At 41.4% G+C, this 13,192-nt stretch overlaps 1 protein-coding gene across 2 annotated transcripts in view; it reads right to left on the bottom strand.

The window, feature by feature from the left end:
- Nucleotides 1-13,192, bottom strand: part of thoc5 (THO complex subunit 5) — a 388,780-nt gene that overhangs the window by 351,827 nt on the left and 23,761 nt on the right. The gene's annotated exons all lie outside the window — the stretch shown is intronic.

Genomic DNA, 13,192 nt, shown 5'->3' with positions numbered 1-13,192 from the left:
GAGACGCAACATTTGGTTTTAACATGACGGGGTGCCTGCCCATTATGGAAGGTGTGTTCGTGACCATTTGAACAGGCTTTTTTGGCAACCGTGGATCAGCCGTGGTGGATCCGTTGCCTGGCCCCCATACTCACCTGATTTATCGAGCCTTGATTTCTTTCTGTTGGGGAGCCCTCAAATCTATCGTGTATGAATCGCCTGTGGAGACGGGAATGGATCTCGTGGTGAGACTCATCTGCGCTGCTGCTACTGTCAAAGAAACTCCAGGTGTGTTCGACCGTGTCCGCCAATCCATGCTGCGTCGATGTCACACATGCATCGCATCTTGTGGTGGAACCTTCGAGCATCTGTTGTAGCATCATGAAATGCATACATCTCGTACTCCATTGTTAATATTATGTCAAATAAATGTTTGCCACTAATTAGTGTCTTGTGTCATTTCTGTTTCTTGTGCCTCTGCTACTAATTTCCCTTGACATTTCCGGTTATGGGTTCCTATGCGATTCACATTGCTTTAGATATTACCTACCTCCCCTAAACGTTTATACCAATATTTTTGAGACACCCTATATAAAAAAAATAAAAAAATAAGTTTAAGTAACTTAAACCTAAATTACGTGGCATGCTTGGAACATTGTTGCGGCACCTCGGTTGAAAACCACTGCACTAATGTACCCCTGTGCCATTTTAGTTAAAGCTGTATGATTTGAAACATAAATTGATGATATTTAAGAATACGGTATTAATTTGGGCTTGATATTCTAAATGTCATCAATTTACGTTTTAAATCTCACCTACATACCTTAACTAAAATGGCATAGGAATGCATTACCATCTGCATAGCAGTAATTTAAAAAGCCATTCTTGGCTTCTTTGGTTTGGTTGTGTGCTAGTAAATGTGATCTAAATGTAACTTTTTTTGTCTCTTAAGCGGGTTGCTATCTGTACGACCTTTTATACCAGCTTGCGGTAAAAAACTTATGCCTTACTAATGTTAATAATATTAACGCCTTACTAATGTTAATATATTTCGATCTTAGAAAGGCTTTTGATACTGTTGCACATGGAAGACTGCTGCACAAATTGGAGCAGCGTAGCATTGCTGCTATGGATAAAGGGATGGTTGAGTGGGAGAATACAGAGTGGTAATCAATGGACACTACTCTTCATGGACTAATGTTATTAGTGGAGTCCCTCAGGGTTCAGTGTTGGTTCCATTGTTGTTTTCTGTATTCATTAATGATATTGATGATGGTATATCAAGCTTAATGTCCTAGTTTGCAGACAATATGAAGGTCGGCAGGGGTGTTTATGACACTAATGACTGTATGCTTCTTCAACAGGATCTAGAAAAGTTAAGTAGATGGGCTGAGAGCTGGCAACTGAAGTTTAACATTGACAAATGTAAAGTACTACATATGGGAAGCAGTAACCCCAGAGTAACGTATCAACTGTGTGACACTACACTGACAGTGGTAGAGAATGAAAAGGACCTGGGGTTAATTGTGCAAGCAGATATGAAGTTTTCTGAGCAGTGCAGATGGTCTGCAAGAGTAGCTCATGGTGTCAGTGCTATACGGAAATTTTTCTAGCAGGGATAAGGAGGTGATTATCCCATTGTTTAAGGCAATGGTCAGGCCACACCTTGAGTACTTTATACAGGTCTGGAGACCGCATTTTAAGAAGGATGTAGAGCTGTTGGAACGAGAACAGAGAAGGGCAACAAGATTAGTGAATGGAACAAAGGGTTGCACTTACAAAGAATGGCTTAAGTTTTGCAAATTACAGTGTCTGGAGACTAGGCACCTGCGAGGTGACCTGATTGAGGTGTATAAAGCCTTGAATGGTTTGAGTATGCTCAATGCTGATGGGATTCTTTCTTTGCTCAGAATAATCACCAGAATAATCACCTGCATAAATTCAAATTGAGGAAAGACAGATGTAGGATAGACGTGTGGAAATTTGCCTTTAGCCAGCGGGTGGTTGGTTGGTGGAACAGACTTCCATCCCTTGTCGTGGAAGTTGATAGCCTAAATAAGTTTAAGGCTCAGCTGGACAGGTATTTCGAACGAACAGAGGGGTGAAGTGGAAGTGTTTTTTTTTTTTTTTTTTTTTTTTTGGCTGATGCTGCATAAGCTTGCTTTCTTGCATCAAATGCCTCTACTAATGCTAACAATGGAACCATCAATATCAAGTGGACCAATCTGATTCATCCCCTTCCTTCTAGAGTTAACATAAGTAAGAGGAAGGAGGAAGACACCTCCGAAAGCTCTAGTAGTGTTTTTTATCGTTTTTTATCGCTTTTATATTTATATTTTAATGCATTTTAACTTTTTTACTTTTGTTATAGTTTAGTTTTTTGTAAATAATTAAAAGTTTTTTGCAAATATTATTTTTCAGTCTTTTTTATCATTTTATTTTATTTTATTTCATTATTCAATCAGTCATACACGGTTGGTGTGTGTGTTTAAAATTGGTGGATCTGATTTATTGTCTTTCAATGTAGTTCATGTTTTGAGAGTGGCAGGAGATTGTGAGATCATCGGCAGAAAGATATGAGTACACTGTTTTCGGAATAAGTTCAGTTAAGTGATTAATTCTAATTGCAAATAGAGTGGCACTGAGAACGGACCCTTGAGGGACTCCTTCTTCCTGAACAAAGTTTTTAGAGAGAGTTCCTCGGTAACGAACTTGAAAGGATCTTTGTTCTAAGAAATTTTGGATGAAATATGGTAAATTTCCTCTCAGGCCAAGAGAATATAGATCCTTTAAAATGCCGAAACGCCATGTGGTGTCAAAGGCTTTCTCAATATCCAGACAGACCATAACGAGATGCTCCTTTTTAATGAATGCATTTCTGATGTTTGCTTCGGCTTTAATCATAAGGTCCAATGATGATTGATTTTTTCTGAATCCAAATTGGTTGTTATTGATTAAATTTTGGGACTCAAGATACCAAGTCAGACGGCGGTGAATCATTTTTTCGAGGGTTTTGCTCAGACAGCTGGTAAGTGAAATTGGTCTGTAGTTTTGAGGAACAGAATAGTCTTTACCAGGTTTTGGGATAGCCAGAACGTAGGAATGATGCCAGGAGCTTAGGTATGTATGTTCAGTGAATATTCGATTGAAGAAGAACAGCAGTGATGACTGTGACTTTGGATTTAAATTTTTGAGCATTATATAAAATATCCCATCAGGGCCAGCGGCGCTGTTCCTTGTGTTGGTAAGAGCGTGCTGAAATTCAACCATGGTAAATGGTTGATTATATGTTAGTGCACATCCGTCCGTGAAATTCAGTTTGGATTTTTCAGTTACACCTTTAATTTTTTGAAATGATTGGTCATAAGAAGTTGAGGAAGACAACTGAGAGAATACAGATCCTAGTGCATTTGCAATTTCTGCAGGAGTAGAGAGTTCCTGTCCATTCCAGTTAATTAGTGGGGTAGATGTTGGAGGAATTTTGCCATTTAACAATTTTATCTTATTCCAGATCAGTCTGATGTCTGTATTTTTATTAACTGAGGAGGCAAATTTAATCCAAGATTCTTTTTTTGCTTTCTGTCTGATATAACGGGCTCTTGCTCTAAGTCGCTTATAATTAATAAGATTGGAAGTGGTTGGATGTTTTTTGGAATTGATTCCAAGCTTTGTTTTTCTCTTTTTTTGCATTGTTGCACTCTTCGTTCCACCAATAATTTAATTTTCGCCTTTTCCTGACTTCATATTGTGGAATTGCAGTGGTTGCAGCTGTTAGAATTTGGTTTGTTATATGTTCAGTAACATGGTTGATTGAAGAGCACTGTATGATATGGTTGTCGAACGAGACAAGCGTGCTATATTTTATCCAGTCAGCCTTTGGAAATTTCCATTTTACTTGATTGTCTGTTGGTAATGAACAGGAAGTTTGAACTTTGCATATTATTGGAAAATGATCGCTGTTGTGAGGGTCGTTAAGAGTTACCCACTGGATACTTGGATAGAGCACTGGAGAGCAAATGGAAAGGTCTATTGCGGAGGTTGATCTGGTAGGAAAATGAACATAGGTAGGAGAGCCAGTATTCGACAATGTTAAATCCTGTCGATCTATTAATGTTTCAACAAGCTTTCCACGCCTGTCTAAGCTGGAAGAACCCCATAATGGGTGGTGAGCATTGAAGTCACCTAGTAGACAGAACGGAACTGGTAGTTGCAACACAAGATCTTCGATTTCCTGAATAGAATATGGACGATTAGGTGAAAGATAAATTTAGACCAATGTAACGGTGATTCCAATTACTACGCGTGTGGCAACAGCTTCTAGAGAGGTTTGCAATGGAATGCATCTGGAAGGAACTCTTGAGTCCAACAGGATGGCTACTCCTCCATGAGCACTATTAGTGTCAGATCTATCTTGTCTGTAGATAGTGTAATTTTTGACTGTAGCGGAAACATGGGGCGTCAAGTTGGTTTCCTGTAGGCACATGGCAACAGGATTGAAGCAGTGAATTAGTTCATTGATATCATCGAGGTTGCTGTGAAAACCTCCACAATTCCACTGAATGATGTGTTCCATTATTTGGTTTTGTTCGTGCAAGATGTATCTGACTGCTTTTTATAAGTTGATTGTTTATGACGGTCCGGTTTTGGTTTTTCTTTTCGGAGAAAAGTGGGACGTCCTGATTCATTGCTATCGTCCATATCATATTCTGCGTGTATTTCAAGCAGTTCTTGACCGATAGTATCATCTGTATCCATGCTTGCTAGGCATGATACTTTCGTCTCAGCAGAATACGATCTTTGCAAATTATCTGTTGTCTGATGAGGCAGAGGTCTCTTGGTTTGAATTGTGAGTGGCGTGTTATTGCTTTGGTCTATTGAATTTGGTTTAGATGGATGCTGGACCGAGAGTACTGATCGTGCCCAGTCTGATATTGATATTTTTGGAGAGATGGATACTTCAGTCTGACATGCCACTGATTCGTGTCTGAGAATGGTAGAAGCATAAGTGCGTTTTGGCATACTTAAGTTGATCTGTTTTTTTGCTTCTTGGTAAGAGACTTTATTTTCAATTTTATACTTTTGTATTTTTTTTCCTATCTTCTACAATTCACAGTCTTTTGAGTAAGCTGGATGTTTGCCACTACAATTAGGACACTGTGGTGTTGCAGCTTTGCATTCTGCTTGTGTGTGATTTTTGCAGCTGCAGTTTAGACATATAGCGTTTCCACGGCATGCTGTCTGAGAATGGCCGACCTTCTGACATTTATAGCATCTGAGCGGATTTGGGATATATGGCCTAATGCGGCAATTCAAGTAACCTGCTTTGACTGAACCCGGTAGATTTGGAGTACCGAAAGTCAAGATTATGTTTCGCGTGGGAGTTAAGTTGCCATCTTTTCTGATCATGATACGTTTTGCATGAGACACATTTTGATCTTTTAGCTCTTGGACAATTTCTTCCTCGGAAACATTTAACAGATCCCACTCAGAGATCACTCCTTTGGAAGAATTCAGTGTGTTGTGTGGGGTAACCTGAATCGGTATTCCGCTTAAGTAAGTTGTAGTAATAAATCAGAATGTCTTGAGTAACAAGTCTCTACTAGTAGATCTCCTGATTGGAGACGTTTAACCATTTTTGGTGAACCTGCAGCATTTTCTAGGCATCTCTGGATGATGAAAGGTGAGAGCTTGCTCAGAGGTTGGGATGACAAAGAGTGCATTATGAGGAAAGCTGGAGATTCCTGCTTCCTAGTGTCTTTTTTAAGTCTCTTTGAAAGAGAGAAGTCATGGTCGGTGTCATTGTCATGTTCATGTTGAGAGCACTTCGGCTCTAAATGTGGAAATTCACTTGTTTCCATTATTGCTCCTTTTTGCCCCGAGGGTTGGTTTTTCCCCCAGGTTACCGGCCCCGCCACGTGGAGGCAGGAGCGGTGCCACCAGTGACCAAGCGGTTGTTTAAGTTAGTGGATTTGGTTAGTGATATATATATATAAAGAATAAGAAAGGTGGATTGCCTTCTGGGTTCTTACTTTTGATTTTTAAAGTGCAGAACCACTTCAAGTAAATAAATAACAGCCGCACTGGAAAATAAAGAAACTATATCACTTTGTAGATCACTCTATAATCACAGGAAGAAAATCGCTTGTCACTATTGCTTGGCACTCGGGGCCATTTGCATGCTCGGGTGAGGGTCAATAGGATGGGTCTATGTATAATATCCAGTCTGCAGTTTACCACTGTTGAGGCTTTGTGGAACCAGACACCGGAGGCACATGTGATTGCTGGAATAATGGCTGCTTTATAAATGATCGCAAGGGTGCGCCTTTTTAGGCCCCAGTCGCGACGTGCGACTCTCGCAAGCATGCCAGCATATTTTTTTCATCTTAGCCTGTATATATTTTAGGTGTGGGGTGAAATATAGATTATGGTCCAGGATAACACCCAGATACTTTAGTTCTGTGGCTAGCTGAATTGTTCTATTGTTGATTCTTATTTGCGGCGGTCTAGTTGGGGTTAGGTAGCCCTTAAGAAAGATGGATTTGGTCTTGGTGGCCGATATGGTGAGTCGATGCCTTTCCGTCCATTCTCGCAGTGTGGTTACTGCTGCATTCGCGAGAGTTTCTAGTTGGGCTCTTGAATCTGCAGTAAGGGTTAGGGACAGGTCGTCTGCATATGCCAATGCCTGAACGCCACGTAAGTCGAGGGAGAGGAACTCGTCCAGTACACAGTTCCACAGCAGAGGTCCTAAGACAGAGCCCTGCGGGCATCCCCAGTGTATTTGTCGGTCAACCTTTATATGGTGTAGTGAGTATACAGGGTCCAGTCACATTATTATGACCACCTACCTAGTATCCAGAATATGTGCCTTTTGCAGCATGCACCGCAGCCAGCCGCCTTGGGAGGGACTCAATAAGTCTGCAGAACTTGTTACGGTTATCTATGACTATGCAGACTGCATTGCACCCTGGAGTTCCTTAGGTTCCTTGGTGGAGGATCCATCCGTCTGATGTGTCGATCGAGGTGGTCCTATAGATTTTCAATTGGGTTAAGATCCGAGGAATTCGGTGGCCAAGGGTGTAGCTTGAAGTCTTCGTCATGCTCCTCAAACCACTCGTGGACAATTCTGGCAACATTGCCAACATGTACGGGTGTACCTGATCGGCAATCATCGATAGGTAACCATTTGAGTTCAGGGAGCCCTCCAGAGGTATCAGCGGACCCAAGCCATGCCATGCCATTAAAACATTCCCCAGACCATAACGCTGCCCCCACCATCCTGCCTTCTGCCAACAGTCGTGTCCAGGTGTCTGTTCTCCGGAGTTTCACACCTAAAACGCCACCATTCAACCACTCTGTGGAGCAGAAACCCTGACTCATCGGAGAAGGCCACCAGTTGCCACTCAGCCAGTTTCCAGTGTCATTATTGCTCTGCAAACTGACAGCATTGTTTGCGATGAATGGCCGTCAGTGCGGGTGCTGTCACCAAGTGTCTGCTCCGCAGCTCAATGCGCAACAGAGTTTGCTGCACTGTTGTGTTGGAGACCTTTCTTGAGGCCCCACAGTTCATTTGGATGGCCAGTTGAGCAACAGTAGCACGCCGATCGGTCCTGACCAACCATTTCAGCCGACATTCACCTCTGGGATCAATGGCGCATGGGGCTCCACAATTGGCATGTCAGGTCGTCAAAACTGTCCAATTCGTCCAGTGTTGATAAACTTTCACCTCTGCAGCACGTGAGCATTTAAAAATCTGCTCTGTTTTGGAAATGCTGGCACACCTGGCCTGATAAGAATAATCATGCCCGATGATCATGCCTGTTTCCAGGTCTGATAGGTCACGTGCTTTGCCCATGACAGAGGCTGTTACTGTGTTCGCGGATGCCGAACACCCTTGCCTTATACAAGGAGACAATCACCTCTTTATCAATGCTAGCAAAATTCCTGTATATCATTAACAAGACACCACGGGCTATTCTTGCAGCGTGTCTGCACTGGTCAGAAAACTTCATATCTGACTGCACAAGCAACCCCCGGGTCATTATCATTCTACACTACCCCAAGTGTAGTACCACCCAGTTGGTACATTACCTATATGAGAGCTTGAAGGACAGGGTGGATGGCCTCGAAGGATCTAAATTGAGGGGCCTATGAAGCTCTCAGCTGCCCACACATGCCGCATTTTACATTTGTCAATATTAAACTTTAGTTGCCACCTCTCAGCCCATCTGCTCGATCTTTCTAGATCCTGTTGCACTAGTGTACCATCATTACTGTCATTAACAACCCTGCCAACCTACGTATCATCTGCAAACTTAAGACATTAACCCTGATATACTTTCATCAATATCATTGATAAATACAGAAAACAACAATGGGCCCATCACCGAATCCTGGACAACTCCACTAATAACATTAGTGGAGTTGTCCAGAAGTGGTCAAAGAGTAGTTTGTTTGTTATTTGGTTTTTAGGAGCATTAGCAACTAAGGCCATATTGCTCCGGGATATGCGGTCATTCGCTGACCTTTCCGCATCCTCCGTATTTGGTGGTGACGGACTCGAACCCCGGTCTAATCAAGAAGCGTGTGCTACGCACTGCTGCTCCTTCCCACCTGGCTACAGAGGCGCCCGCACAAACAGTAGTGTCCATTGATTACCACTCTTTGTCTTCGCCCACTCAACCATCCTTTTATCCATTGTAGCAATTTGCCCTTAATGCCATACTGCTCCAATTTGTACAGCAGTCTTCCATGGGCAACAGTATCAAAAGCTTCCCTGAAATCCAAGTACAGTCCATTCCAGTTATTTGGGACACATCAGGACTAGTGCATTTTGGCCTGATTAAGCGGCTGCCCCAATTATCCGAAGTTTCACATAAATAGTAAAAAATACAATGTACTCCCCCCTTTATAATTGGTTCACTGTACAACCAAATCACATTACAATGAACTCGACATAGTAAAGTACCGTTCCCTATACGTGCAGGAAGTGCCGGTTATTGCGATCACGTTTGTGAACTGAATTTTAGCAGCGATTCTAATTAGCGAAAATAGGAGGAATATTATCCACAGGCTATAAAAGCAAAGATATATTAAGCACAAATTTACCCTTTTTTACCGTAAATTACCAATTAAAATATTAAATGATACGTGATAATCGGAATAATTAATACATACTCTAATATTTACATACTAACTAGTTGAGATTTCTGTTCACTGACATTTGTGGGTGGGGTTTAAAATTTAAAACAGTAAAAAGATAAGCAATCAATAAAAAACAGTGCACACACAAATTACAAGTAACACAATATGTGCAAGTGAGAACGGAGTAACGAGTTACAAAACTTTAAAAATAGGAATGAAGAGAAGATCTGAAAATTAATTTTTTTATATGATTGAAGATTTCATGGAAGTGTAAACTCATTTCACCATAATAACCCACAGAATTCCAGCTGTCGGCATTATCGCAAATTCAGTAAGATCGAGTTTACTGCCCATTTATGATAGATTTCACTAACAGAAAAACCCAATAAACAGGTGACTGCTAATTGTTTTTGTTTTATGGTTGTGATTTCCAGAATTTCGACCGAACCACGTGGTACCGTCGGATACAATCATAGGGTAATCTCCAGTGCTGTGGTCTCCTGCCCCGATTAAACGGCATGCTGTCCCAATTAAGCAAAGTAAACCCTGGCTATTTTCTCGATTGGTTTCTGTTTTTTAAGATTTGCCCCAAATAAATGGCTGCCCCGATTAACTGGTGGCCCAAATAACCGGAATACACTGTATATGATATCAAAATTATTTTTTGCATCCAGTTCCTTTGTGACCACATCACAGTATCCAATTAAATTGTTTAGACAAGATTCCCTTTAAAAAAACCCGTTTTGTTCTGAACTATAACTGCAGTCTTGTCTAGATGATCCTGCATTGTTTCTTTAAACAGCAACTCCTTTATTTTCCCTGGAACAGAAGTTAAACTAACAGGTCTGTAATTACTTGTGTCACCCTTTGATCCCCCCTTTGGCGCCTCCGTAGCCAGGTGGGCAGGAGCAGCAGTGCATAACACACGCTTCTTGATTAGACCGGGGTTCGAGCCCGTGACCACCAAATACGAAGGATGCGGAAAGGTCAGGGAATGACCACTGCATATCCCCGGAGCAATATGGCCTTAGCTGCTAATGCTCCTAAACACCAAATAGTGAAATAGTGATAGTGAGTGATCCCCCTTTGTGAATTGGGCACACATTTTCATATCTTCAGTCCATGCGTACCTCGAGTCCAAGGAAGCTTTCAAAATTATAGCTAAGGGGTTTGCTTACTTCCTGTGTGGTCCTCCTTTAATACAGCAAATCAAAAGGCTCAAGCTAATGGGAATGCTGCGGCTCAGGGGAGAAATGAGGGAGGCAGTTGCCCTCTACACTGCTTAAAATGCACTGCTTGCTTGATGTTTGTGGAGCAATCAGGTACGGGACATGATTTTGCCAAGGGGAATGTCTTTGTGTGTGCACAATGAAAGGAGTGTGAGGAAATCAGGCAACAACTCAGCGTTGTTATGGGCCTATATGAGAGCTTGAAGGACAGGGTGGATGCCCTCGAAGGATCTAAATTTAGGGGCCCATCAAGCTCTCAGCTGCCCACATCAAAACCAGAGCTTGCACTTGAACATCTTGAAAGGCTTTTGTGGATTTATTAAATGATTGTTTTCTACATCAGCATGTTCAGGAGGTAACTAGAGGGAGTAATACTCTTGATCTGATTCTCAGTAGTGATTCTTCATGCATTAAGAATCTGCAGATAAAGAAACTACTAGGTGGCAGTGATCACAGTGTGCTCATGTAGGATTTACTAAAAGAGGTAACTACCATCAGGGGTAGTTACCTTTTGTAAAGGCGACTACGGAGGTCTGAGACAGTATTTAAATTCTATACAGTGGGACCAACTGATGATGTTACCAACAGCAAATTCAAAATGGGAAGCATTCAAAGAATTAATCTTGGATGCAACTAGGTTGTACATACCAACTAAGAAATATTGTTCGAGGTTTAGGCCTAAATGGATGTCAGATGAACTAATGAGGCTCATGGCAGAGAAGAATAATGCATGGGATGCACATATATTAATGGGTGACATGGAAGCCTATGATAAATATAAGCTGGTCTGTAACAAAGTCATAAAGGAGATTAGCCAGGCAAAGGCAGATGAGAAATCTTTGGCAATGGATGCAAAGAAAAACAGCAAAGAGTTCTTTATCTATGTAAACTCTAGAAGGAAAGGGATGAATCAGATTGGTCTACTGGATATTGATGGTTCAACTGTTGATGATCCTGCTCAGGTGGCTAACAGACTAAATGAGTATTTTGCATCTACATTCAAACATGAAGAGTTATTCAGGGAGGGGAATGCCACAGGTGAATTAAACTCTGGCAGTGAGCTAGATGATTTTGTAATAACTGAGAGAAAAGTGGAGGAGAAACTGTTGAAGATAAACATAAAAAAGGCACCCTGGGTGGATGGGATCTATCCAGTTATATTAAAGGGGGCAGCAAAGGAAGTAAGCAAACCCTTTGCCATAATTATGACAGCTTCCTTGGACTCAAGGGAGGACTGGAGATGTGCAAATGTGACCCCAATACACAAATGACACCAATACAAATGACAAAGGAGGATCAAAGGGCAACACAAGTAATTATAGACCTGCTAGTTTGACTTCTGTTCCAGGGAAATTAATGGAGGCACCGGTTAAAGAAGCACTGCAGGATCATCTAGACAAGACTTCAGTTATAGCTCAGACACAGCATGGTTTTGTTAAGGGGAAAGTCTTGTCTGACCAATTTGATTGGATACTATAATGTGGTCACAAAAGAACTGGATGCAGGGAATAACTTTGATATCATATATTTGGATCTTAGAAAGGCTTTTGATACTGTTGCACATGGAAGACTGCTGCACAAATTGGAGCAGTGTGGCATTGAAGGCAAATTGCTACTATGGATAAAGGGATGGGTGAGTGGGAGAAGTCAGAGTGGTAATCAACTGACACTGCTCTTCGGGGACTAATGTTATTTGTGGAGTCCCTCAGGGTTCAGTGTTTGGTCCATTGTTGTTTTCTATATTTATAAATGATATTGATGATGGTATATATCAGGCTTAATTTCCAATCTGCAGATGGTGCGAAGGTTGGCAGGGTTGTTAAAGACACTAATGACAGTATGCTGCTGCAACAGGATCTAGAAAAGTTGAACAGATGGGCAGAGAGGTGGCAAATGAAGTTTAACATTGACAAATGTAAAGTACTACATATGGGAAGCAATAACCCCAGAGTAAAGTATCAACTCTGTGGTACTACACTGACAATGATAGAGAATGAAAAGGCCCTGGGCGTAATTGTGCAGGCAGATATGAAGTTTTCTGAGCAGTGCAGACAGTCTGCAAAAGTAACTCATGGTGTCTTGTCAATGATATACAGGAATTTTTCTAGCAAGGATAAGGTGGTTATCCCCTTGTATAAGGCAATGGTCAGGCCACACCTTGAGTACTGTATTTTATTTTATTGGTGCATTAGCAACTAAGGCTATAATGCGCCATGAGTACTGTATATGGATACAGTACTCAAGGTGTGGCCTGGAGTCCTCATTTTTAGAAGGATGTAGAGCTGTTGGAACGAGTACAGAGAAGGGCAACAAGATCAGTGAATGGAACAAAGAGTTGCTCTTATGAAGAAAGGCTTAAGTTTTGCAAATTACAGTGTCTGGAGACTAGGCACCTGCAAGGTAATCTGATTGAGGTGTATAAAGTCTTGAATGGTTTGAGCATGCTCAATGCTGATGGGATTCTTCCTCTTGCTCAGAATAATCACCTGAGAGGGCATAAATTCAAATTGAGGAAAGACAGTTATAGGATAGACATCAGACATTTGTCTTTAGCCAGCGGGTAGTCGACTGATGCAACAGACTTCCATCTTTTGTTGTGGAAGTTGATAGCCTAAATAAATTTAAGGCTGAGCTGGGCAGGTATTTGGAACGAATGGATAAGTGAAATGTGAGCATTTTTTTTTTTTTTTTTTGGCTGATGCTGCATAAGCTTACTTTCTTGTATCGTATGCCTCTACTTATGCTAATGCTAATGACTGGATAGATCCCATCCACCCCAGGTGTTTTTCTTATGTTCAATTTCAACAATTTCTCCTCTGCTTTGCTCTCAGTTATTACAAAAT

The sequence above is a fragment of the Mastigoproctus giganteus genome, chromosome 5 (genome assembly GCF_048544385.1).
Source record: "Mastigoproctus giganteus isolate SK-2022 chromosome 5, ASM4854438v1, whole genome shotgun sequence".
Lineage (NCBI taxonomy): Eukaryota > Metazoa > Arthropoda > Arachnida > Uropygi > Thelyphonidae > Mastigoproctus > Mastigoproctus giganteus.
Note: the sequence above shows the minus strand (reverse complement) of the source record. Positions and strands in the feature narration are given on the sequence as shown.